The sequence below is a fragment of the Rhinatrema bivittatum genome, chromosome 12 (assembly GCF_901001135.1).
Source record: "Rhinatrema bivittatum chromosome 12, aRhiBiv1.1, whole genome shotgun sequence".
In the NCBI taxonomy this organism is placed as follows: Eukaryota; Metazoa; Chordata; class Amphibia; order Gymnophiona; family Rhinatrematidae; genus Rhinatrema; species Rhinatrema bivittatum.
Genome location: NC_042626.1, coordinates 55,200,717 through 55,226,686, shown reverse-complemented (window position 1 = coordinate 55,226,686; position 25,970 = coordinate 55,200,717). Strand labels below are relative to the sequence as shown.

The window sequence follows — 25,970 nt, the reverse complement described above, 5'->3', positions numbered from 1 at the left end:
AAGGGTTTATTCACCCACACACTAATTGTATGTTCTGGCCTATGGGAACGACTTTCTCACTTTTTTCCTTTTCCTGTCACGGCAAAATTGTCAAACCTAGCTCAAACGGGTCATGTCGTTTTACTCTGTCATGTTCCATGAGGGAGAAAGGTGACAAACCCACCTGCTCTCTAAATACCATCAGCGGTATTTTTGTATTGCAAAAGTAGCTTTTAAAAAGCGCCAGATGATAGCACTTGGATTTTAGAAATGTACTTTGCTAACGCCTTAGTCTAGCACTCACTACACATGCCCCTTTGATTTCACCTCCTGTTTATAGTCTCAGTATCATTCATGTAGTTGCAGTACATACGTTGTATATGTGCATGCATACGGTTATAGTCAGACCCATATTTCATGCTCGCACACAACCAATCCACAAGCAAGGACACCAATTAAGATACACAAAAAATAATTTTGTTTGGATTTTATTATTCTATTGCCTCTCTCTCAGGATTTAGTTCCCAGGTGCGATTTGGAGGGTTCCTCTCAGTGTCTGTTCTGGGACAGGGGCTCTCCTTTCGTGCTAGTCCCTTCTTCAGCTGGTTCTGCTGCCAGAAAGCGGCATATCATGGTGTGGCTGAAAGGAGGAGAGGCAGATCAACAGATCAAAAATTACACTCCCCACAGAATTATATTACAAGGCTAGCAGACCCCAGACAATGGAAATCAGGATTGTAGGTAGCACATAGAGCTCCACATTGAAAAAAGTAATCTGTTCCATCTTCTGGTGGAAAACCTGGACTGGAGGAGTCAGGCTCTGTAAAGAGGGAATGCGTCATTTGGGTACATTGAGCAAAAAAATTATAGGAAGAGAGGAAAAGTTCCAAAGACAATACTGGATATGGTTACACACAGTATATGAACAGACAATGGTAGAATACACAGAGAACAAAAGAACTGAAGAGAAGGTGGGATATAGATTTTTTTTAAACAAATAAATACAAAAGGACAATGTAACAAAAGACAGGGCATATCATTGGAAACCCAGTAGATGTCTGGGAAGACCTATTGCAGGAAAGGGACCGGTGTCAGCATTTTTGCTGTAACTTAGACAATGAGCAACAACAAATGGTCTTAGTAGTTTTATAGTCTGCTATGAACCCCTAGCTTGGCAGAGCAATTTAAAAGGAGCCACGACTACTGTTGCTCACTAGCCACAGGGCCAGCATAGTCGCTGATGCATTTCACATTTAACATACCTTTTATTCAAGGAGATGGATAAGTAAGTGCCACACCTACACTCAGGACTCTGTTCTGGGCATCCCCAGCAATTCTGTAGGGTAAGTGCAGCATAGATTGAGTGCTTGTGTGGGGCACAAAAGGTTGCATGTATCACTACCCTTCTAAGCCTTGCTTTGGTATGAGACATGAAGGGACTAGCAGTGATTTATTCTATGTAACGGGCCAATACAGTAAAACGAGCGGGAGAGCCGGCGCTCCGAGACGAGTGTCTGCTCTCCCGACGCGCGCTCAGGCCACTCTCCTGGGCGCGCGATTCTCTATGCTAATGAGGGCCCGCGGTAAAAGGAGGCGCTAGGGACCCTAGCGTGTCCCTAGCGCCTCCTTATTGGCAGAGGCGGCGGCTGTCAAACCTGCTGACAGCCACAGGTTCGGAAAAGGACGCCGGCAAAACTGAGCATCCGTCTTCCAATCCGAGAGCTGCGGGCTGATTTTTTATTTTTTTTTTAAATTTTTGGGGCCTTCGACTAAATATCGCTACGATATTAAGTCGAAGGGTATACAGAAAAGCAGTATTTTTTTCTGTATGGCGCGGGAATAACTAATAGGGCCACCAACATGTGCATGTTGCGGGCGCGATTAGTTTTTTTTGGGGGGGGGGGGGGGTTGGACACGCGTTTTCCTCGCGCTATTACCCCTTACTGTATAATGGGTAGATTGCGTAGCCTTCATTAACAGCAGCTCTTAATGCTTTGCACCTTCCTTTCTCTGTACATTACCTACTGCTGCCTTTTACTTCATTGTGTTTTCTGTGGAGCAGGGTAACATAAATGTTTCAGAGCATATTTAAATGAGGTCAACTGGTGATTGAAGTGCTAGGAAGTAGGTTGGAGTTATTTCCGTTAGAATGTCATGCTGGGAAAATGCTCTGCGCACTGCCTCCACCTTATTCCAGATCTTGCTGATGACAGTAGAATGACTCTGAAAGCCCAATAAAAGGTTAACAAGCTTTGTGTGCACCATAAAACCCATTAACAGTTTTGTGCATTGGCGGGCAGGAGCAGGTCTAGATCCCCATCTAAAGGCGGTTGATTGAGGGTTTTCTAGCTACGCAAGGCCTCTGCGGCTTTCTTCAAACTCAGGATACAACCTAGTGTATTTGTTCAAGGCTGCAATGAAAAGTTCTGACCAGAGGGCGCAAGTCTTCCGAGTGGAGGTGACTTGACCCCTTTCTTAATCGCCATGCAGTTGTGAAGGAAATTTTTTTTCCAAAAATTATCTTGCTCCAGAAAACTCCGTTCAAGAGAGATCCAGCAGTAATTCTAGAGTCTGGTTTTTTTTTTCTCTTTAGCTGTGAGGAATGTAACAAAGCCTTGCTGCCCGAGAATATTCATGATCCTTTCTGTCGAGCGGGCTGGAGGGAGCTACGGCCGTAATGCTTTCTTCTTCTTGGTTTTTTTTTTTTCCTTTAAAAATGATGTGTTTACCAAAGTATTTTGAGTTCCAGTTGGCTTCCAGCACTGCAACACATTATCTGCAGCTGAGAAGCAAAGGCATACCATCATTTTTTCCACCGCCAGACGCTGTTTTTGTTTTAAGTGCAGTCTGGAAGCTCTGAACCAGCGGAGTGCAGATGGAATTCTGCTGCCCAGAGTGGGCGGGCGAGAAAGACGGACATCTCCAGCGCTTCGGGTCTACGGGTCTAAGGGCAGCAAGGACGCACAGAGTTTGGTTTCGGTTGTGGCAATGGTCTCCGTAGTCCTAGGCACCAGGCTCTAAGAGCTTCCACCCCTCACATGCACCCATCTGCTGGGCATCACAAAGCTTTGGCCCTACTTTTTTTTTTTTTTATCTGTAACGACTGTGGCTGTGAATCACTTTCTCCATTAAGAGAAGGGTGAAGAGTGAAATGCATCTTTAGGGGCAGCCCCAGTGCCATGCCAGCCTGCAGGTGACGGAGGCGCTATGCATGATCCATGCTTGACAGTCTTCCCTTTCTACGCCTACACCTTTAAGATGTGTAGCCTGTGATTGTGAACTACGCTAGAACCTGCATTTAACGGGTAGCTGTGGTTGGTGCACTCCCTCGTGCATTATAGGCCAAAGGAATCGATTTTGATGTGTTCCAGTGTTAATCTGTGGTTGAAAGACCGGTTGCTATTTGGGATCCCTTTACAACGCAGTATGCAATGTGACCGCAGGCAGTATGGCTAAGGTTTAAAACTCTATTAAAGCACATTCTCTGAGAGCTGAGCTTTGAAAACACTGCCGGAACAACAGTCTAGCAGCAGCAAAGGTAGCGGACCTTGTAGGATTTTAAAGCGAGCTGGGAAGGAGCTGGCTGTCGGGGTACATGCGGGTACTATTACTTAGGAAGGTTCTGGAGGCAAAATTGAGGCCTTTAGGTAAGAAATTGAAATCCGGATCTTCTAGGGTTGCATTCTCAGAAATGTGGCCTCTTCCATGCACAGGACGCCAGAGGCAGCCTGAGATCCAGAATCTCAATGCATGGATGAGGCGGTGGAGCAGGGGAAAGGGCTTTAAATCTGATAGGGAACTGTTGGAACAATTCTGCAGAAGGGGAAGCCTCTTCTGACCTTAACCAAGGTAGAACTGGACTGCTGGCACTAACATTTAAAAAGAAGATAGAGCAGCTTTCAAACTAGGTCACGGGGGAAAGCCGACAGTCACTAGAAGTGCATGGTACAGAGGGAGCTATCTTCAAAGCATACTGGCAAAACAGGAATATTAGAATATCCCATTAGAGAGGCTGTGGTAAAGGTTGATGTGATCCAGATGGATAGAAATAAAAAGCACACAGATATGAATGGCTCCAAACTGCGTGTATCATCTGCTAATAAGCAGGCTGTGAATACAGATAAAAATTGAAATACAAATAAAAACACACTTTGCCTGTATGCAAATGCGAGACATCGGCAAAATAAGATTGGAGAGTTAGAATTCATGGAATTACATGAAAATATGGCGATAATAGGCATCTCAGAGACCTGGAGGATGGAGGATAACCAATGGGACACTGTGATAGCATGGGGCAAATTTTGTTGAAATGGTAGGATGGCATAGAGTCAAGCAAGATAAAAGTTCTGCTGGATACCAACTTAACTCGGGAGTCCTGTGTCCCATTGGGCTTCCTCGGTTGGGTCCAGTAGCACTCCGAACATAGCGCAGGCTTCTGCTGACAATTCTCTGCTGCAGTAGGTATTCCTCTTAGTCCCCAGAGTAGCTTACTGAAAATGTAAGCTTGGTATGCAGAGAAACCCACCCCCCTAATACAAGAACAGTCTCAATCTCCCAAAAGGAGAGAAAAAAAATAATCAAAGGGATGCTCTTTCTTGTTACCGTATGTTCAACCCAAAAGTTCCAGCCCACGTTCAAGCCTTGGGACTGAGGCACAAATTCTCCCCTTCACCCCTCTGTTGTGCCAAACCTGCAGCCCTCTACCTTGCTTGCAGGTGAAAGAAAAATCCCAAAGCAAAAGGAAAAAAAATACTGCTAGCCTTGCACTGAATCCAGAGGGGCTCTGCTCAAAACAATCCTCATATGTCCCCTTAGGAGGGTTTCAAGTTCAGAGCCTTCAGCTGATTTCTATGTGCACAGGTTCCTCTGAGTCTGGCCCCTCCAGGGCCATCTCCTCCTCCCCTGTAATATCAGGCCGTGTTTTAAATTCCCCACTGACAGGCTGTGGCCCTTCTAGTGCTGCCTCCCTCTCAGGTGTGTTCATTAGGCCCTGCCAGCTCTATTTTACCTGTACTCAGAAAACCCCTCCCCCAAGTTCCTCTGGGCTTTTCCTAACTCTGGTAATCTGGGAAATGTAGTCTCTTCCCAGCTCCTCCCTGTCCTAGGGGCCCTGAGCCTGCACTTGACTCTACTCTGGCTACGAGGTTTCTTGTTTTCTATGGGCAGTAAGGGGCTTTCACTTGTCTCTCCCTCATGCAGGGAAGAGTACAGTAGTTGGGCCATACTACCTCCCACCTGGCCAGAAGAAGGAAACAGACTAAAGAATGCTAGCAGAGATTACAAAGGCTAATAAAAATGGCAACACAATCATAATAGGAGATTTCAGTTACCCTTAGGGAAGACTGTTGCTGAAGTGACTGGGCTAAATGAGTCTGGAGGGGATATAAAATAGGATAATAATCCTTGGGCAGTTTTAAAAGAAGGCTCACACTGCTATAGCCCTGCAGAGGCCAGATGCAACTTAACTAGAAGCCCAAAGGAAATTTATGAGATGAAAAGAAAAATAAAACTGAGTTTACTGAGAGAAAAAAGGAAAATGCAGTTTCACAAGGAATAGCACTTTTAAGTGATCCTTTTATCCCTATTGCTTGTGGTTGACACACACAACAGAATAGCTGTGGTTGGTGCACTCACTCATGTATTATAGGATAAAGGAACCAATTTTGATCTGTCCTGGTATTAGTCTGGTGAATTATTTTCAGCCTGATTGTGACAAGCTCAAAGACCAAGGCATCTGTGTACAGTATTTCATGGCTTGCTCAGTATCAAGATCCTCAGGAAAAGAAGTAATTATGATCAGAGAGTTTGGAGAAGTCATTTCCCTCAAGAGATTGGATCTGATTTTAAGAATACGAAACACTGGGACATTCTTTGTACAGAATTCCAGATTAATCAACTGAAAGCTTGTGGGTGGGGATCAATGGCCAGGGAGAGAAAATACCTCATGATCATGGTGGACATAGTGACATTTTTAGCACGTAATCACACGTTAGCCGTTTCATGTGGGGATAAGTTCCTTAGATCCCTGTGTACAGCAGGGATTTGTGACGTCGTTTCATCATTTCATAAACTGCTGTAAGCCTTGGGATTGTGCAAAGCACAAGTCCTCCACGTGCACATCTCACTCATCTCCTGCATCTGCCCTGCCTTATTTGCAGTCCATTTAATTGTATGAGGTCATTAGAGTCATTTCTTTCCGTTCCCTTCCTTCTCTTCTTAGCAGTTCTTTTTCCATACATTCAGGACTATATTCGGTGACGTTTAGCCAGATAAGCTTGTGAGCTATCCAGCTAAATGCCAACTTTTGAATATTTTGGGCACCTATCTGGCCAAAGTTTAGCTGGATAAATTATTATAGGAATGTTCAGGGGCATTCCAGGATGGAGTTAATTTAGCTGGATAAGTTAACTCTGGTCGTGCAGTAGAGTAGTCCTAAAGTAACCAGGATAAACTTTAAGTAGTTGGGGTGTATTCAGTAGTGCAGCTGTGCCACTGAATATCCCACCAAAGTTAGCCGGATAACTTTGCAAGTCAATCAATGACTGCTTATTATCCCCAGAGTGGGTTAAAGGCCTCTGTGAATCAGGTCTATTGTGTATGGAGGGTTTAATATGAAGATTTGTTTTCCTGAGATTCTAACAGTAATTATTTCAATAACTGAAGTACTGTTTTGTAGAGATGTGAATCGTGTGATCAATCGTCTTAACGATCGATTTCGGCTGGGGGGGGGGGAGGGAATCTTATCGTCGCGGTTTTGTTTTTTAAAATATCATGTAAATCGTAAATCGGGGGAGGGCGGGAAAACCGGCACACTAAAACATCCCTAAAACCCTCCCCCACCCTCCCGAATCCCCCCAAAATGCCTTAAATTACCTGGGGTCCAGAGGGAGGGTCCCGGTGTGATCTTTTACTCTTGGACCTCCGGTGCGTTGTAGAAATGGCGCCGGTGCTACCTTTGCCCTGTCATATGACAGCAGGGCAAAGGTAGCGCTGGCGCCATTTTGGTTTTTTGTCCCCCGACGTCAGGAGCATAGGAGATCGCTCCTGGACCCCCGCTGGGCCCCCAGGGACTTTTGGCCAGCTTGGGGGGGCCTCCTGACCCCCACAAGACATGCCAAAAGTCCAGCGGGGGTCCGGGAACGACCTCCTAAACTCGAATCGTTTTGCCGTACAGCAAAATGGCGCCGACCATGCCGTACGGTCGGCGCCATTTTGCTGTACAGCAAAATGATTCGAGTTTAGGAGGTCGTTCCCGGACCCCCGCTGGACTTTTGGCAAGTCTTGTGGGGGTCAGGAGGCCCCCCCAAGCTGGTCAAAAGTCCCTGGGGGTCCAGCGGGGGTCCGGGAGCGATCTCCTGGACGCGTGACGTCGGGAGCTAGGAATCAAAATGGCGCCGGCGCTACCTTTGCCCTGTCACATGATAAGGGCAAAGGGCCACCGGCGCCATTTCTCTTCACAGTAGCCGTGGGCAGAGAGCGGGACATCGCGCCGGGATCATCGCGCCGGGACCCCAGGTCATTTAAAACATTTTGGGGGGGTTCGGGAGGGTGGGGGTTTGTTTTAAAGGTTCGGGGTGGGTGTTAGGGTTTTTTTGGTGTGCCGGTTTTCCCACCCCCTATTTAACGATACAATACAAATGCCCCTGACGATAAATCGTGGGCATTTGTATTGTATCGTGCACTCTAACGATTTTGGATGATTTTAAAATTATCTGACGATAATTTTAATCGTTCAAAAACGATTCACATCCCTACTGTTTTGTATTCATGCAGCGTATTCCTTACTAACCAGCTTTCATTTATGGTTTGAGGGTGAATAAAGTACAAAAATGTATCTCTGTGCCAGAAGACACATTTCTAACCAGTGACATTTCAGACTTTACAGATAACTAAATCATTTTAGCCATCCCAGGCTCCTTCTGTCCCAGTCGATCTACATCCAGTCTCCGCCAGCAGCACTTCTGTCCAGTGGAGAAGGATGCAGACTGCTGGGAGTGTGGAAGGTCATATAGCTCCTTCAGTCCCTCTCTCTGCAGGAGCAGGTATGAAAACACTGACAGACTGGGGATGGAGAAGGGACATTACAGCATCTCCCAATGGGGAATCCCTGCAGAGTGATGCCAGATCCTTGGGGTTAAAAGGAGAGTGAACATAAGAACGTTAGATTTGCCAAAGGTCCATCACGCCGAATATCCTGTTTCCAGCAGTGGCCCATCCAGGTCACAAAGATCTGGCAGGATCTCTAAAGGTTGATAGGGTCCATGCTGCTTATCCCAGAGATAGGGGGAAGGTCATGGTTTTCTTGTTTCATACTCTCCATCAGAGAATAAAGTAAGACACTGGCACACAACCTTGGCTAGTGACTTTCTTTGGCAGCCATAAAATGTAAATCCAAAAAGACAAATCCAAAAAGACAGTTTCCACCAATAGCTTACAATTTACATCTTAAATGCATTTATTGATTCATCTATTTATTCATTATCACATACTAAAATCCAAAATCTATATGTTTATCCTAAAATGTTAATGTAGAATAAATGTATCAATTTATTCATTGAGTTAACCAAAATGCAACCCTCCCCAACTAACCTCCGTACATCAGTACACACATAGACAACAAAACATTCCCTGCCTGCATCAGGGGATCAACTCAGTTAATCCACGGATCTCTGCAGCCACACAATCTTTTGGAAGAGTTTTCTGATTGTGGAATTCAGTGTGAGTGGATGCCTTGAGACTGTTCGGTTCTGATCGGTGTTTGCCGCGATTGTCTCGGAGTGGATGTGATCAGCATCTAGAACTACATTGTGGATATACATAATATCACGGACAATAGAAAGCAGCTTCACTTGTCGGATGATACATACTCTTTTGCACAGCTTGGTAATGGCCATTCTTGTTCTTTTTTTGGTTTTTTGATTTTGATTAATATATGTTTTTTGATTTATGTTTTTTGATTTTGGTTGTGTATGTGCGATATGTGATGTATTGTGATATGTCTTTGTGTGTTTTGTTGTCTATGTGTGTACTGATGTACGGAGGTTAGTTGGGGAGGGTTGCATTTTGGTTAACTCAATGAATACATTGATACATTTATTCTATATTAACATTTTAGGATAAACATATAGTTTTTGGATTTTAGTATGTGATAATGAATAAATAGATGAATCAATAAATGCATTTAAGATGTAAATTGTGAGCTATTGGTGGAGACAGTCTTTTTTGATTTGTCTTTTTGGATCTGTATAGACAGACAGTCCTGAGCGGTGTTGCCTTTTTGTTGTGGTTCAGCCATAAAATGTAAGCATGAGCTCAAAGCTAATCTGTGCATTATTTTTAATCTCTATTTAGATCAAAAGCCACGGCAAAGATCTCAGAAGAGCCTCATGTGACTTCTAAGCATCGAGCTGAGTAATACTGGTATAGGAGCAGTAAATGTGTGATTACAATGTTGTAATCTGGTTCTCAAAGGAGGTGGCTGACATAATACAAGCAAAAAAAGCAGCATTCAAGAATTATAAAGAAATAGAAATGGAATCCATGAAGTACAAAAAGATTTCCAAAATCTAGGCAAGATGATAAGACACACGGCAAAGATTACTGCCTTTTTGGAAGTATTATCTTTCATGGAAAGGGAACTGAGAGGCTATGCCATATAGAAAATGTCAACTCGTGGATCAAAACCTGGTGTACAGAAAGTGATTTTGGATACATTGAAGGCTGGGGTCTGTAAGGAGCAGTAAAAGGCTACATGGTAGGGATGGCCCACATTTGTTCATAGCAGGAAGGAGGATGCTAAGTGAGCAATTTAGATCATATATTATCAGACATTTAAACTAAAGAATGGGGGGCAGGAGATGGCCAATGAAATTGACATGTCACCTCCAAGCAGGAGGAGAAAATAAAATCAATCAGTCCAAAAAAGCAGAAAAGGTGCCTAAGAATTGCTACAAATCAAGGGAGAAAAATTGGAAAGCTATGATTACAAATGCTCATAGTTTGGGCAATAAAATCCCAGATCTGCAGGCTCTAATGGTGGAGGCGGACTTGGACACTGCTGCTGTCACGGAGACCTGATTCATGGATTCTCATGATTGGGATACGGCCACACCGGGCTATAAGTTATTAAGGAAGGACAGAGAGGACAGGAAAGGGGGAGGAGTGGCTCTTTATGTCAAAAACAATATCCAAGTAACTGGACTGCAAGGAATGTGGGACAGAGAAGAAGCATTAATGGGCCATCCTAAAAAAAGATGATGGTGCATCCTTTTTTACTGGTGTGGTTTACAGGCCTCCAACTCAAACGGAAGAACTGATCAGAGATCTGGTCGAAGACATCCAAAAGATGCAAGGAAAGAAGAAGTGCTGCTTGTTGGAGACTTTAATATGCCAGACATTGTTAGAAAAGAAAACAAAAGAAAGAGAACCAATCAGGTTCTTAAAGGAGGTGGCTGGCATACTAAAAGCAAAAAAAGCAGCATTCAAGAATTATAAGGGATCCCACAAAGAGGAACACAGGGAAGAATATCTGTTAAAACTCAGGGAGACAAAAAAAGTAATCAAGAAAGCAAAAAGTCTGGCAGAAGAAAGGATTGCCAAAGAGGTAAAGCGAGGTGACAAAACATTTTTCAGATACATCAGAGAAAGGAGAAAGGTCCAAAGAGGTATAGTGAGATTGAAAGGTGACCAGGATCAATGTGTGGAGAGAGACTAAGAAATGGCGGAAATATTAAACAAATACTTCAGTTCGGTGTTTACTAAAGAAGACCCTGAAGAAAGACTGTTGCTAGATAACAAGACTGTGGAAGGGGTGGAGCAGGCAAAACTCTGTTTACAGAAGAGAATGGATGGGAAGAGCTAGGAAAATTGAAAGTGGACAAAGCCATGGGGCCAGATGAGGACACTGAGGGAGCTCAGAGATGTGCTGGTGGGTCCACTGAAGGACCTGTTCAATAGATCCTTGGAAAATGGGAGTGGTGCCAAGTGATTGGAGAAGAGCAATGGTGGTCCCGCTTCACAAGAGTGGGAGCAGAGAGGAGGCTGGAAACTACAGGACGGTTAGCCTCACCTCAGTGGTGGGAAAATTAATGGAGACTCTGGTGAACCAAAGGTTAGTGAACTATCTACAATATGGTGCATTGCTCGATCCGAGACAGCATGGATTCACCAGAGGAAGGTCCTGTCAGATGAATCTGATTGATTTATTTTGATTGGGTGACTAGAGAATTGGATCAGGAAGAGTGCTCGATGTGATTTACTTGGATTTCAGCAAAGCTTTTGATATGGTCCCGCATAGGAGGCCTGTGAAGAAAATGAGAAGCTTGGGAGTGAGCACCAAGGTGGTGGTGTAGATTACAAACTGGTTGACGGATAGAAGACAGTGTGTGCTGGTAAATGGAACCTGCTCTGAAGAGAAAACAGTGTTAAGTGGAGTGCCATAGGGATCGGTGTTGGGACTGGTTCTGTTCAACATCTTTGTGAGCGACATTGCGGAAGGGATAGAAGGTAAAGTTTGTCTATTTGTGGATGATACTAAGATCTGCAACAGAATAGACATGCCGGAAGGAATGGAGAGAATGAGACATGATTTATGGAAGGTTGAACAGTGGGCGAAGATATGGCAGCTGGGCTTCAATGCCAAGAAGTGCAGAGTCATGCATCTGGGGTGTGGTAATCCAAAAGAGCTGTATGTGATGGGGGGTGAAGGGCTGTTGTCCTCGGAACAAGAGAGAGACCTTGGGGAGAATAACTAGTAAGAAAAAGGAAGTGATAATCCCCTTGTACAGATCCTTGGTGAGGCTTCACCTGGAGTACTGTGTTCAGTTCTGGAGACCGTATCTCAAAAGGGACAGAGACAGGATGGAGGTGGTCCAGAGAAGGACAACCAAAATGGTGGTGGGTCTCCATCAAATGATTTATGAAGAAAGGTTGATGATCCTAAATATGTATACCCTGGAGGAGAGGAGGAGCAGGGGAGATATGATACAAACCTTCAGATATCTGAAAGTTTTTAATGATGCACAATCAATGACAAACCTTTTCCGTTGGAAAGAAATCAGTAGAACAAAGGTCACAAAATGAAACTCCAGGGAGGATGATTCAGAACCAAAGTCAGGAAATATTTCTTCACAGAAAGGGTGGTGGATGCCTGAAATGCCCTTCCAGAGGAGGTGGTGAAAACAGTAAAAGATTTCAAAGGGGCATGGGATAAACACTGTAGATCCCTCAAGGCTAGAGGATGTGAAGGAAGAAAAGAGTGCATTGGAGCAACTTGCTGGTGTGGCAGTTACTACCCTTAACTAATAAGCCTTTATGCTGTTGATACAACTCCAACATTGCTCTCTGCTTCAATGGCAAGAGGTAATGGGGAATTGGACTCAAACAGCAACCAACAAGGGTCCTGACTTTAATAGTCTGGGAAACTGGTAATTATAAAGGTGGCTTGTATGGCCAGGGGTTACTACCATAAGCTTGCTGGGCAGACTGGATGGATCATTTGGTCCTTTTCTGCCATCATTTCTATGTTTCTATGTTTCTATGATTTCTCCAAGCAGGAGAGGAATGCTGTAAGAATGGGTGTCTGAGTACTGATTCTGCAAAAACTCACCGTCTTTCCAGTCCTACCATCTCACAACAGGGAATGGTATATGAGTACCAGTTAAAGGCCACTGTAGTCTAGTCAAATATATAGTTATATTTCTGGCATTGTTTGATGTTGCTTTTTTTTTTCTCCCTTGATTGTGAGCATCCATTGCATTTAATCTAAAATTAAAGTAGTTTTAGTTTGACTGAATCAACCCTTGATTTCAGGCCCTGAAGATATACTTAAGTGGCTTGTGGTTTCCAAATTTTTCCTCACCTCTATCTCTCATAACCACAGGGCTTTCCGTGCTCACGTAGACTTGTTCTGGCCAGCTGCCGAACTTGAGGAACCAGTTTCAACATAGTGCTAGCATCCGCCTTGCTTTCTGCAGAGGGGAATGAGGTGGAAGCTAATTCAGAAAGTGTTATCCCTGTGATTAGGGGGGAGGGAAATCATAGGAGGTAAAACGGGTGTTGTCTGGTGATTTTGTATATCTCACTCGTAGCAATGGAAGGTTAGTATATCCAAAGATGTCCATGACTGCTGTGGTACTCTTGAGGCCAGCACTAGTTGTGATTTGAATAATTCAAAAGAGAAAACAAAGACCAGTCGAAAAATGCTAGAGTCAGATCCCTAGACACAGTTTTATTCAAAGGTACGTGGCAATCTATCAGTGGTAATGATGGTATTACATCTGTAGAACAAAGAGACTTAACACGCCTTGGTCAGTAGGATTCCATAACCAGTAAGAATTCTAGAAAACACGAAAGATAATGTTCAAACAAATGTTCGCAGTGCCATATACGTGCGTATGTAGCCACGAGCAGATCTACACTAGTGTTTTATAACCCATATTTTATATCATATATACATTTTATAAAGTATGAGTATCTCTACCCCACAACATATGGGCATAGGTAGGCTTATGTGCGAATTCATGTAACGGATTGAAAGAAAGTATATCACTGCACTGAATGCATGTACTTCTCCTACCTATTTTTAAAACACACACATGACAATTTTGCACACGAAAATGAAGTGGGACTTACTCGCATAAATCGTTGTATTTTAAAACATGTGCGTTACCAGCTATACCAGTTAGCCCAGTCCTTCCCCAGGTCATCGAGACCCTTCTGGTTCTTCAGCCTGAGCTCTCCACAGTTCACCCAGACCTCCCACCCAGTCTGTACGATACAATAAACACGTTTAATATCATACATGCCAGATAATTAGCAGGTGTAAAATTACACGAGTATCTTGGCAAATCTATCAAGTGACCTTTCAAAGGAGTTACGAATGTAAATGTAACAAACTATTGTGGTAATTTTCAGAAGCATATTTACACATGTTAAGTACATGCGTATCATTTAAAATATCCCTACCCCATGTAGCCTGAGAGAGCAAGAGAGAGAGAGAGTCTCTGTTAGAGAGACAATCTGACACTCGCTATATAAATCTCACTGTAAGAGGGGCACTTTGACCTCAGGGTGGGTACTGGGGAGTCAGTATTACAAGGGTCTACAGACCCTTGCACCCTAGGCAGACCAATGTAACACCACCCCCTGCCCAAAACCCTCCCTGAGTTTCTGTGTATATGCGTATGAGAAAGTGAAAGTGCCTGTGCATTTCCAGCTTTTATAAAATATAGCATACCGGAGTATATGCAAATGTTTTACGCACGTAACATTTCGAAAATTCACCTCACCGATGTTGGGGTTTCACAAAGACCAGAAGGATTAAAAGAAAAGTAGGATCCAGATTTATGATTGGGGCAGAAAAAAAGGGCAATTTGCTTGCAACTCAGTTTGCTTGCAGAATTTTGAAATTGTACATCTTTTTTACCCAAAGATTTCAATTTCTTGCAACTTCAAGAAAGGAAACAAGTCCACAGGAAAAAGGAAAAAAAAAAAAGCACTGCAGGACATTTACCTGAAAGTGCAAAACTTAAGACTCATCATATATGTTGTACCTTGCTTTATGCACAAAATGTTTGCTTGCATGATTCCTTTTTTTTTCCCTTTGTGAAGTTGCAAGAAAGGCAAAACCTTAGGCAACAGATGCGCCATGCAAGATTCAGTTCCTCCGTCTGTCTTCTCACTGGGCCAACAGTGTATGGGATTCCTGTGGAGGCAGTGATCCCAGCTCCTCCAGCAGAGAGCAACTTCCCTCCGTCACCTACGGACCAGACTGAAGATGCATGCACTAGATCCTGGAGCAAAGTATTGTGCTTGGCATGTTAGTTCATTTGAATGTGTAGAAATAACAGTCAAACAAGTTGCAGTTGAGATCTTTTTACTGGGCTAACTTAATACATCTGTGACGAACTTCACCAGGTCAGTGAAGAAACCACATAAAGCTGAATGAGGCAACAAAGGTGCAAACTCATGGTAAGCGGATCCAAACTACACAACTGTGCTGGTTCTTCACTGACCTGATGAAGGGAGCACAGCTCTCGAAAGCTCGTCACTGATGTATTAAGTTAGAACCATAAGAAGGTCTCGCCTACAGCTTGCTTGTTCATCCTTGTTTACTAACACTTCTACTTGACACGTCTATATGATTGTAACTTTTAAACTGCCATGCGGGCGCACATGTACTCACATTCGTCAGCTCGCACCCGGGGCGTGGCTATTTTATACCATACGGGCAAATATTTGCACATGTTATAAAATAGCCTGGCCGTGTGCACATGTGCGCTGAATTTTAAGTGGGTGCGTGGCTGTGTGCACAAATGCCTCTTCTACCGCACAAGTGGGGGAGATTTTAAAAGGAACGCACGCCAGCGCATTTGCCAGTTTTTCCAGTTCATTGCCAGTTTGCCCAGTTAACAGATTGGCCCTCCTACGCTCCCCTGCTTTTATAGCCTTTATAGCCCTCAGTTACCCCTGACCCTTTAAACCCCTATAAAATGGCTCTTTTTGGGGGGGGGGCTTACTCGCCTTACGCAGCAGGGGGCCTCAGTGCATGCTGTATCATGTAAGTATTTACGTGCAAATTTCTGGTTAAAAGTCCCAAAATGCCCATGTGCCACCCATGCCCGTCCCAGACCATGCCACCCCCCCCCCCCCTTTTTTGAGAATTTCCGAGATGAGCGCATATCCAGATGGCTTTTAAAACCCACTCAGCTTGCACAAGCCCGACAAATTTGTGCATCCCGTAATTTCGGCATGCATCAAGCTTTTAAAATTCACCTCTATGCTACTCAACATATCTAGCACTGTACAAAAGAAAAATCACAAAAGAGACATTCCCTGCTCAGTAGAGCTTACGATCATATCAAGACAAACATACAGGGCAAAACTGGGAATTTTGTTTAATAAGAAAATGCTTAAAATCAATAAGGCTGTGATAAACAGGGACAGCCTCAAAAAGATGAGTGTTTATTTATTTATTTATTTTAAATCTTTTCTATACCGTCGTTTGGAGGATACTGTCACAACGGTTTACATCAAGGCACATAAAATTAATGACACTGTGATTTGCACATTTACAAGAGTGCCATAAGGTTCGGTAACATAGTTAGTGATCAATAATGTTAAATGTAATTACTCATGTCCATGTCTCTATCTCGGTTTTTATTACAGAATTAACTTTAAAATTGTGACTTGTCCTTTAAAGACTACACACAGTGAATACAGCAGTGTGTGTGGATGTTTTTATTGATCGTGCTTTGCCTGTTTGAATAAGACCAGAGAGAGAGAGAGAGAGGAAGAAAGTATGACACGTCAACTCATAACCAAGTATATTCCAAGCAGGTAGAGGAGGAGGGCGTATACTGTACAAGAGTGGCTTGTCTGCTGAGTGGAGTTCACGAGGAGCGGTGTAGGGAAAGATAAGAGAGGAGAGGGAGTGAGGAGCTGCAGACTGAAGGCTCTTGTAGTAGAGGAGCTTGAACTGTATGCCAGTCTTTGTGGCTTCAAAATACAAAAAATTGTTGCGCAGATGGTACAGTGGCCTTGGCACAGAGGCCAGGGTTGTACTGCTTAAGCTGGGAAGGGAAAAAATTGCACAAAAATACTTCTTTTTCCTCTATTACTCCCCTGCACGCCAGCTTCCTGCAAGGACTGACAGACACACCTCGGGATAAAGGAGGGTCTCACTCAAAAGGTATGTTCAACAAGACATAGCTTTTATGTTCTGGGGCTTCCATCAGTCAGAGATTAACCATATTAAAATTCACTAATTAAATCAGGGTTCACAGGTTCACGGCATTGGTTTAGCAGCAGCAGCAGCAGCAAAACATCAACTCTTCTTCCAAATCTTCACTCAGATAACGTAGTACAAAAAATACCTCCTAGTCTTTCTCAATTCAGATCCCATTACTCCCAGAAATCTGCTCGGTCATATTCCCATCGGCACAGTTCACCCGTTTTCCAGTGGATTTCCACAGGGCTGTTGTGGTTCATTCTCCTCGCAGGTTGCGACCAGACACCACCACCCAAGAGCTCAGCAATGGTTCACTCATCTCCCATTGTCTGGCCCTGCTGGACTGAGTAGGCAAAGGGGCAAAAGACAATTTCCTGCTCTGAGCGCAACCTTACATTGACCCAAAGAACACCCCCCCGCCCCAAGTGGAAATCCCTCATACCACTACTTAAAGAGAAATATCACATCCCCGTAATCAACCTTTGCCATAATGCACATCACCAGAACCCCAGAAGGAGAGGTTAGGTGACATCCCTTAACATCGATCCCAAGACAATTTTCTAGTGACTAGGACATGATTTAGAGCCCCTGTCACATGCAGAGAAGGAGAGAGAGGAGTGGAAGATGACCCCAAGGTTACTGGCGAAGGGGACTGGGACGATGACAGCATTATCCACAGAAACACAGAAAGAAGGAAAGAGGAAGGGAGTTTAAGGGGAAAGATAAGGAGCTCTGCCTTGGCTATGTTGAGTTTAAATTGGCAGTGGGACATTTAGGCAGCAATGTCAGACAAGCAGGCTAAGATCGGGAATGGAATCCTGATGAAATTTCTAATGTAGAGAGGTAGATCTGGAAATCATTAGCATAAAAATGGTATTGAAAGGCATGGGAGGAGTTTAGAACACCGAGGAAATCAGTATGGAGAGAGGCGAGAAGAGAGCCCAGGACAGAGCCCAGAGGCACACTGACCGATAGTAGGATGGCGGTAGAGTAGGATCCACCAGAGGACACATTAAAAGTGCAAAGAGAACCAAGACAGGACGGAGCCCCGAAATCCAAATAAGGACAGAGCATCAAGAAGTAGGTGGTGATCAACGGTGTCAAAAGGAACAAGTAGGATAAGGATTGAGTAAAAGCTTTTGGTTTTAGCCATAAACAGGTCACTGGAGACTTTGGCAAGGACTGTTTCTGTGAAACGTAGAGAGCTGAAATCAGACTGGAGTGGATCAAGAGTGGCTTGAGATGAAAGAAAGTCAAGACAACAGTGGTGAACAGCAAATTCAAATAGTTGGAAGCAAGAGGGAGATAGGATGATAGCTACCAGGGCAGGTGAGGTCCAGCGAGGAATTGTTTTGAGGCATGGTGTGATCTCAGCACGTTTGAAGGCAGCGGGGATAGTTGCTCTTTCTACATAGATGCTGGAGGGAACGGAGGTCTGTGGACCTTGGGTGAGGACACTGGACAGTGGTTGCAGGTTTCTAAGCTTGGGGGAGAGGAGCCTGAGGAGAAAAGGAATGAGAGGAAAAGATGGAAGTTCTTTCTATTGGCCTTCTATAGGCAATTACTTTATGCATGGAAGAATGAATCAGCAGCTTCTCATCCTGCATTTTGTGTTGATAATTAAGAACATAAAAATTGCTATATGGGGTCAGATCAACGGTCCACTGGCCCCAGCATCCTGGAAGTACAAGGAAGATCAACATGGGGAAAACTTTGAAAAGGGAAGGTAACTTTTTTCAAAAACATTTCCACGGGTAAAACAGTGCTTATACCACAAAAATGGTTTATTATATAATTTTGTGCCCTGGTTGCGGGTGACTATTCACATGGGTGTCTTGTGTGCGCATACGTTTACCCTGACTGAGCAGAAGTATTCCCAGGGGCAGAGTTAGGGAGGATGTCTGCACAAACTTTTGGATTTTCAAAAGTATTCTACGAATTTTCTGGAAAATTCCCTGTACACACATTAGCAGATGTAATTGTGAGTAGGTGGTTTTGATGGTTTAATTTTCAAAGCACATGACAAAGGGAGGTGTGCTTAATCAATCTTATATTAATCTGCAGACACAAATACCTTAATAGAAAATCCATTAGGAAGAGATTATAGTCCGCTGAAAGTTACAACATTGGTCCCCCGATATGGGCTGTGTTTTGCAGAAGGCTGCATCAGGAGGGACAGCATAGCCCGCAAAGATAGTAACGCATGTAATCTGCAAAAAAACAGAAATAGGACATCAGAGCAGATCAAAGGGCAGGCGAAACCCCAAAACAACAAAGACGTCACAAGACAACATACCTTTCAATTGTGCATGGCAATTATGCACTGCCAGTGAGAAAAACACCAAGGGGGTATTTTAAATAGCCAAAAGACATGCCAAAATAAGGGCCAATCAAAGGTGGAGAAACCAGAGGTACAAACTGACGTCAGGTGTTCATTACCTAATTTTCAGAGCAAGCATGTCCACGTAAGTTTGCTTTGAATATTGGTGTAACTTATGCAATCATGTGCCAACTTTCTTATGTGGGCTGTTACAGAACTACCCTCCCCAGGGGGCAACTTCCATACTACCCACAGTGCGGAATGGAATTTTCAAATCTGCAAGTATACGTTTACTTTTTTTAACCCGTTCTGTCACTTGCAGAAAAAGGAGGTGCAAAAAAGTACCTGCAAACTTTTGTGCCCATTTATCTGCAGAAGTACATTTTCAAAGAAAAAGGGTGCAGCTAATTTCTCTTTGAAAATGGTCCATGAGTTCCCTGGATGCAAAAGTGCAGCAAAGCTTGCACCTAAGTGGGCTACCTAGACTTGACCCCCTAAATAGAGCAAAGACATGCACTAGATGTCATGTGACCTGCAGAAAATAAGACGCACAAAGGGGCCGATGCAATGCGGGGCATTGAGCTTAGCGTAGTTGAATGCACATTTTTTGAGCGCAGAGGGAACGTGAATGCAATATCAGGTTTTACATGTCCTTAACGCACGCGGAAAATCTGCACATACGGCATAATGCTAATGGCATGCAAATCTTAGTTAAATGTGCCAATTAGGTATTCGTACCCGATGCAATAACATGCACTGATATTTGGGGCGTCTTTAGCGAGTTTTTTTTGCGATCAAAATTTTGCACCTGCTTTACACTGGCGATATTGTGCTGATAGCTGCCGGTTTATGGTGTTTTCTGTTTCTGTAATGGATACTATTTTTTCCTTGTATGTTGACCTTTTTCTTGCATCTGCGAGCAAGAATTAGGGCAACTACACAGGCAATAGCAAATAACCCTGCCAACAACAGAAGAAGACCAGAAGAAGACCAGAAGATCATGCAGACCGTCCAGTTTTTGGGCCATTAGGATACCCTAGGGTTGGACGTCGGTTACATCGATGGTTTACAGTTGAACATTCATTAATTTTGCGTCTTTAAATAATCTTACAGTCCTTTAGTTCCGGGTCTGTTTGCAACTGTTCTTTTGTAACCTGAGGATGTGGTTGGTCTAAGTGTTAGAAAACACCTTATGGACCCTTGCTGTGACTCTATGTCTTGTGTTCCTTACGTTATTATGTTTCCAGGTGCAGCCTGGAGCCATCCGTAGACCCTGCAGGCAGCGTGTTATCCGGCCACGCACAACTCTTCTAGGATTGCCCAAGCCTGAAGTGGTGCGAAGATACCGTCTCAGCTCTAGAGCAATTGAAACCCTGTACCAGGACCTGTGCAATGATATAGATCCCGTCGCCTCTCGCAACCATGCTGCCCCGGGGCTGGTGAAACATCTGTGTGCCTTGCATTTTTTTTGCAACAGGAAGTTTCCAGAATAGAGTCGGACTGGTTTGCAGGATGAATCAGTCCTCAGTCTCGCGGTATTTTGGACAAGTCTTGAGGGCTATGATGAAACGTATTCGACAGTATATTTATTTTCCGGTGGACCCAGTGCAACTGCAGGAGATCCGGCGTGGATTCTTTGACATAATTGGGATGCCCAATGTATTGGGAGCAATAGACTGCACTTACCCCTAGCTCAGAACAGAAGAGTACATTCTGCAATAGGCAGTCATTCCATTCGATGAATGTGCAGGTGGTATGTGATGCCCGTCAACGGATCCTGAATGTAGTTTTGAGGTTTCCGGGGAGCTGCCACGATTCCTACATCCTTGCTCATTCCTCGCTTTGAACTGATTTTCCAGAAGGGAAATATGGCAATGGCTGGTTGCTCGGTAAGAAACAGTAGGTAACCGTAGTCTTGATAGAGAACCAGGTGGCAAGGAGTTATGCACAAGTAGACGTTAATTGCCTAATCCTAAAGTATTTTGTTACTATTGTATAGATATGTGTTTCCTGGTGTTTGTTTTGTCAGTGTCAAAGATGCAATATTTATTACCTCTGTTATAGCTGATGCTGGCTACAGCTATAAACCGTGGTTGCTGACTCCACTCCAGGCCCGCACTCTGAGGTGGAAAGACGGTACAATGAGACACATACAAGCACTAAGTCTGTCATCGAATGGACATTTGGCGTGCTGAAAGGGCGATTCAGATGCTTGTATCGGTCAGGTGGTGCCCACCACCTGAAAAGGTTGCATGCATTATTATGGCCTGCTGCATGCTACATAACCTCGCGTTGCGCTTTGGCCTGGAAGTGGAGGTCCCTGAAAACTTGCCCCCAGATCCACCTGTACAACCCGCTGCAGAAGTGGACAACACAGTTTTTTATAGCATCAGCCCCAAAATGTGTTAAAATCCGAGCTCAGTAGTAAGAAGAATTGATTTAATTACCTGCCTTTCCAATCCCAAGCTTAAGGCAAGTGGTGTTAAAATTCAGATAAAGTTATTACTTCTCTGTCCCCAGAAGGCTTACAGCCAGTGAGGATAACTTTCAAAGCTATTCACAGTACTGCATTTACACACATAAGTGAACACACGGAGATTTATCTCAGTATTTTTTAAATTATGTGGGCGAGAGCTGCGAAAGTACACACATATGTTTTAGTGCATGCAAATATGAACATATATTTTAGACGTGTAAAAAATGATAACATGTTCACGTAGTAACCCCCCATTTTTACCTGGTGGCAGGTAAAATACTTATTTGCACGCAGACTTGAAGTCACCAGTTTGCCAATACCCTCTGCCAGTTCACCCAGACCCCTCAGAACTTCACCCTGAATCTCCACCAGTTCACCCAGACCTCCCACCCAAAAACTGCACATGTCCTGGTCAATTAACAAGTGTTAAATTACGTGAATAAGTGCGATAAATTTTATGCCTACATCTCCTATAAAATAACAACTTCCACACATACCCCTGGACACTGCACCAGAACACTCCTAGCTTGCACCTTTTCTTGCACTGGTAAATGAGCAAGAAAATGTGAAACAAAAAAATCATGCTTAATGTTTATAAAATAGCATGACCACAATTACATGCTACTTACACATGTGTAGGCCCTTTTCTCATGTAATCCCTTTGAAAATATTCTCATAAGTTGGTACTGGAGGCAATGAGGGCGAAGAAACTTGCCCAAAGTCACAAGGAGCACCAGTGTGAGAACCAGAGCTTGAATCTCTGGCTTCCCTGGTTCTCAGCCTAACCACTAGGTCACTTCTGGACATTTTGGACACCCATTTACAGAGCTGAGTCTTCTTCTTGTGGACACAAATTCAAGCTTAGTACATGTGGCCGATTCTTCTTTTTTGTGGTCCTTCTAGAAATGGACAATGGATGAAGTCCAACACTAGGTGCCTCATGATAGAACTGAAGTGCAAGGATAGAGATGTGGTAGGGCTCTCAGATTGCAACAGAGGGATTGCTGGAGGTCAGGCCTGAGAAGCAGTGACCAAGAAGCTTTAGACAGTGTAATATTGGCGTGGAAATGCAGCGAATCAGATGGCGGGCTGGGATGCTGCCTCACACATACAGCCAATTGGATGCCAACTAATCTTTTTCATTGTGCTGTGTTCTTGACAAATTAGAAGGGGGTGGCCATGACATCTGTTTGCTTTATGCCTATCATGCTGGTATGGATTTGAAATGTATTTATCATCACTTATGACAGAGGGCAATTAGGTAACTAGAAAGTGTGAAAGAGGAACTGAGAGGAGGAGGGTTACATTCTTGTCAGCAGAACTTGACTTTAGACCACTGAGCTAATAATTATTTGTGTTTCAGTTGTTAGATTCCCCGGCCGCGGCTCCTCTTACCGTCTCCCCGAACGCCGGGACTGCTGGCGGCATCCGTGCAGCGGCAGGGAGACGTCCCCGGTGCAAGCCTCTGGCCTCCTCCTTCTTCGCAGCTCCTGCTGCCGAACCAGGGCCGCGCTCTGTGGCGGGAGAGACGACCTCCGTCCTCCTCTTCACGGCATCAGGCATCAGGCCGCAGGCCAACGCTTCCTGCAGCCCACGTCGGGCAGGGCCATCCCTAGGTGCGCGGCCGTGCCTCCTGCACATTCTTAAAGGGCCAGCACCGATTATTGCCACTCAGCTTCCTGGATGACATCAGGGGTCGGGAACTCCTTATAGGAGCCTCCTCTTCCTATTCCTCAACTTGGCCACGAGTCTGCTTTGCTTAGGTGAGGTCTTCTGTGCTTTGTTGGTACCGTGGTTCCTGTTCCTGCCTTCTGAGTCCTGTTCCTGTCTTCCGAGTCCTGTTCCTGCTCCTGTTCTCATCCTCTAGTTCCTTCGGATAGATCGTCTGGTTTCTGACCTCGGACTGGCTATCGGTGACTCTCTGGCTTCGGACCCTGGGCTGGCTACTGGCGACCCTCTGGCTTCTGACCTTGGACTGACTATCGTCATTCCTTCCAGCTGCGATTCCACCATCTTCACAGGGTGAAGACCTAAGACCAGCTGGCCCCATGCACCCAAGGGCTCAACCTGTGGGGAACGGGGTTAGTATTGGTGAAGCTCCAGCCGGCCCCTCCATCAGTTCAGCCTCCCCTCCCAACGATAGGGACCCGTGGGGGTTTACCCTCACAGGTAGCGCCAATTCCTCCTTGGGCACATTTTCCTCCATGTACACAACATCAGTATTATTTATCATCGCCATGAAACTGTAACCTCTTCACTACATTTTGATTTCATCAACTTGGGTATTTTGCTCGGAATCACCTACTTTATTCAGGTTTTAGGGACACAGCCTACCTGCAAGGTTGCCATTTCATAGCCAGCTGAATGATGATTATGACAAAGCCTTCCCATGTTGTCCAAAATTGTGATTTGTAAAAGTACTGATCAAAGTCTCTCTCACTGTGCATGAAGCTTCTGAGCCTGAGTCACATCTGTCCACTCAATAGAAAGGCCTGAGCAGGCCAAGCTGACTGGTTTGGCGTTTTCTGGAGAATAAAGTTAAAAATTACGACTGCTTCAAAGGTGTAATTGGGCCTCTTGTATCACGGCTTTTCACTGACCATTAACAGGAAGGGATAATAGTCAATGACAAGCAAACTTCCGAACAAACACGTCACTTCAAAGGCAAGTTTCGGAGAGATCTAGCGGAGTCACTAAGATGTTACCTGGCTAGATCTGTGTAAATGAAGGTTGCACCCCATGCAGTGGGTAAATAAACTCACGTCCCTTTGAAAATTAGCTATAGGTAGGCAGGCACAAAAGTGCCCGCAGACCTGGCTCCTCCATTCTAGTGGGCGGTATGAGTTGCGCACCTTGCCCTGCCGAGGTTCCCAGCGCAATGCGAGACAAAGCTGGCCTGCAGAGGAGGCCTCTCTGCTGGGCTGAAAAGAGTTTACCTGTGGCTGAATGTGCTCAGGCAGCCGGCAGTTCCAACAAGCAGCTCGGGAGAAATCCCCTGTTGTTTTCACCTGTGGGACAAGCAGCGGCTTGAAGGCTCTGCAGGTGCTGAAGGCCTCTTGTATTTCCACCTTTCCTCAGAGTAGGTAAATATCAAGCATATTTGTCCTCCTCTGCCCCAGGTGCTTACATGAAGTGGCTCCACATCAATTGTCAATAACGGGGAATGCAAATATTCTTCTCTTTTTAGAAACATGCTGCCTTCTGTACAATGCATGACTGTCATGACTTTGTTTTAAGCCTAAAATTATTTTCTGGTGATGCAGTTAAATGAGATAGATGTAATAGATTTAAAATAGACCCTGGCTTGATACCGAATGGCTTCTTTTCAATATCTTTATTAGCAGCATTGCTGAGGGAGTTGAGGGCACAATCTGCCTGTTCGCAGATGATACAAAGAGGTGTTAACCCTCGATTGGACGCGCATTTTCAACGCGCTAGCCTTACCCCTTATTCAGTAAGGGGCCGAAAACGCGTGTCCAACCCCCCCCCAACCTAATAGCGCCCGCAACATGCAAATGCATGTTGCGGGCGCTATTAGGTATTCCCGCGCGATTCAGAAAGGAAAATGTGCAGCCAAGCCGCACATTTTACTTTCAGAAATTAGCGCCTACCCAAAGGTAGGCGCTAATTTCTTCGGGCACCGGGAAAGTGCACAGAAAAGCAGTAAAAACTGCTTTTCTGTGCATCCTCTGACTTAATATCATGGCAATATTAAGTCAGAGGTCCCGAAAGTTACCAAAAGTAAAAAAAAAATTTGAAGTCGGCTCGCGGGTCAAAAACCGGACGCTCAATTTTGCCGGCGTCCGCTTTCTGAGCCCGTGGCTGTCAGCGGGCTCAAGAACCGACGCCGGCAAAATTGAGCGTCGGCTGTCAAACCCGCTGACAGCCGCCGCTCCTGTCAAAAAAGAGGCGCTAGGGACGCACTAGTGTCCCTAGCGCCTCCTTTTACCGCCGGGCCTAATTTGCATACTGAATCGTGCGCACAGGAGAGTGGCCTGTGCATGCGCCGGGAGAGCGGGCATTTGCCCGCTCTCCCGCAGACTTCACTGTATCGGCCCGTTTGTAAGTAAAGGTATTAGCAGGAAAAAGGGGGTGGTATTTCCTCTTCATAGGTCACTTGTAAGACCCCTCTTTGGTTCTGAGAGTCCTACTTTCAGAGGGACACAGGGCATTGATACAGCACCATTTCCAAAGGGTAAGTAGTAATTTACTCATCTAAAACTGGCCATCTGATAAGCACCCATCCAGCACAGCAATGCACATACTTTTAGCCACATTTAAAGGAGGCGTTCCCAGGGACATTTTGGGTAGGATGGGAAAATGAACGCGCACAGGTGGCACTCTCAAGTCTACCCCCATTATTTTCCCTGGAAAATCTGCCTGCAAAAAAAAAAGCAAGTGCAAAAGTTTGCAGGTGCGATTTGACAGTGAAAGGGCTCGCGTGCGCCTTTTCTCTGTGAATGTTG

The 25,970-nt window shown here is 44.7% G+C and overlaps 1 long non-coding RNA gene across 1 annotated transcript; it reads right to left on the bottom strand.

Moving 5' to 3' along the window:
* Positions 1-472: 472 nt before the first annotated feature.
* On the bottom strand, positions 473-24,531 carry LOC115074570. The gene is made up of 3 exons (XR_003852278.1): positions 24,441-24,531; positions 18,783-18,918; positions 473-619 (listed from the first exon to the last, which is right to left on the bottom strand). It is a non-coding gene; the product is annotated as an uncharacterized LOC115074570 (long non-coding RNA).
* Positions 24,532-25,970: the final 1,439 nt, after the last annotated feature.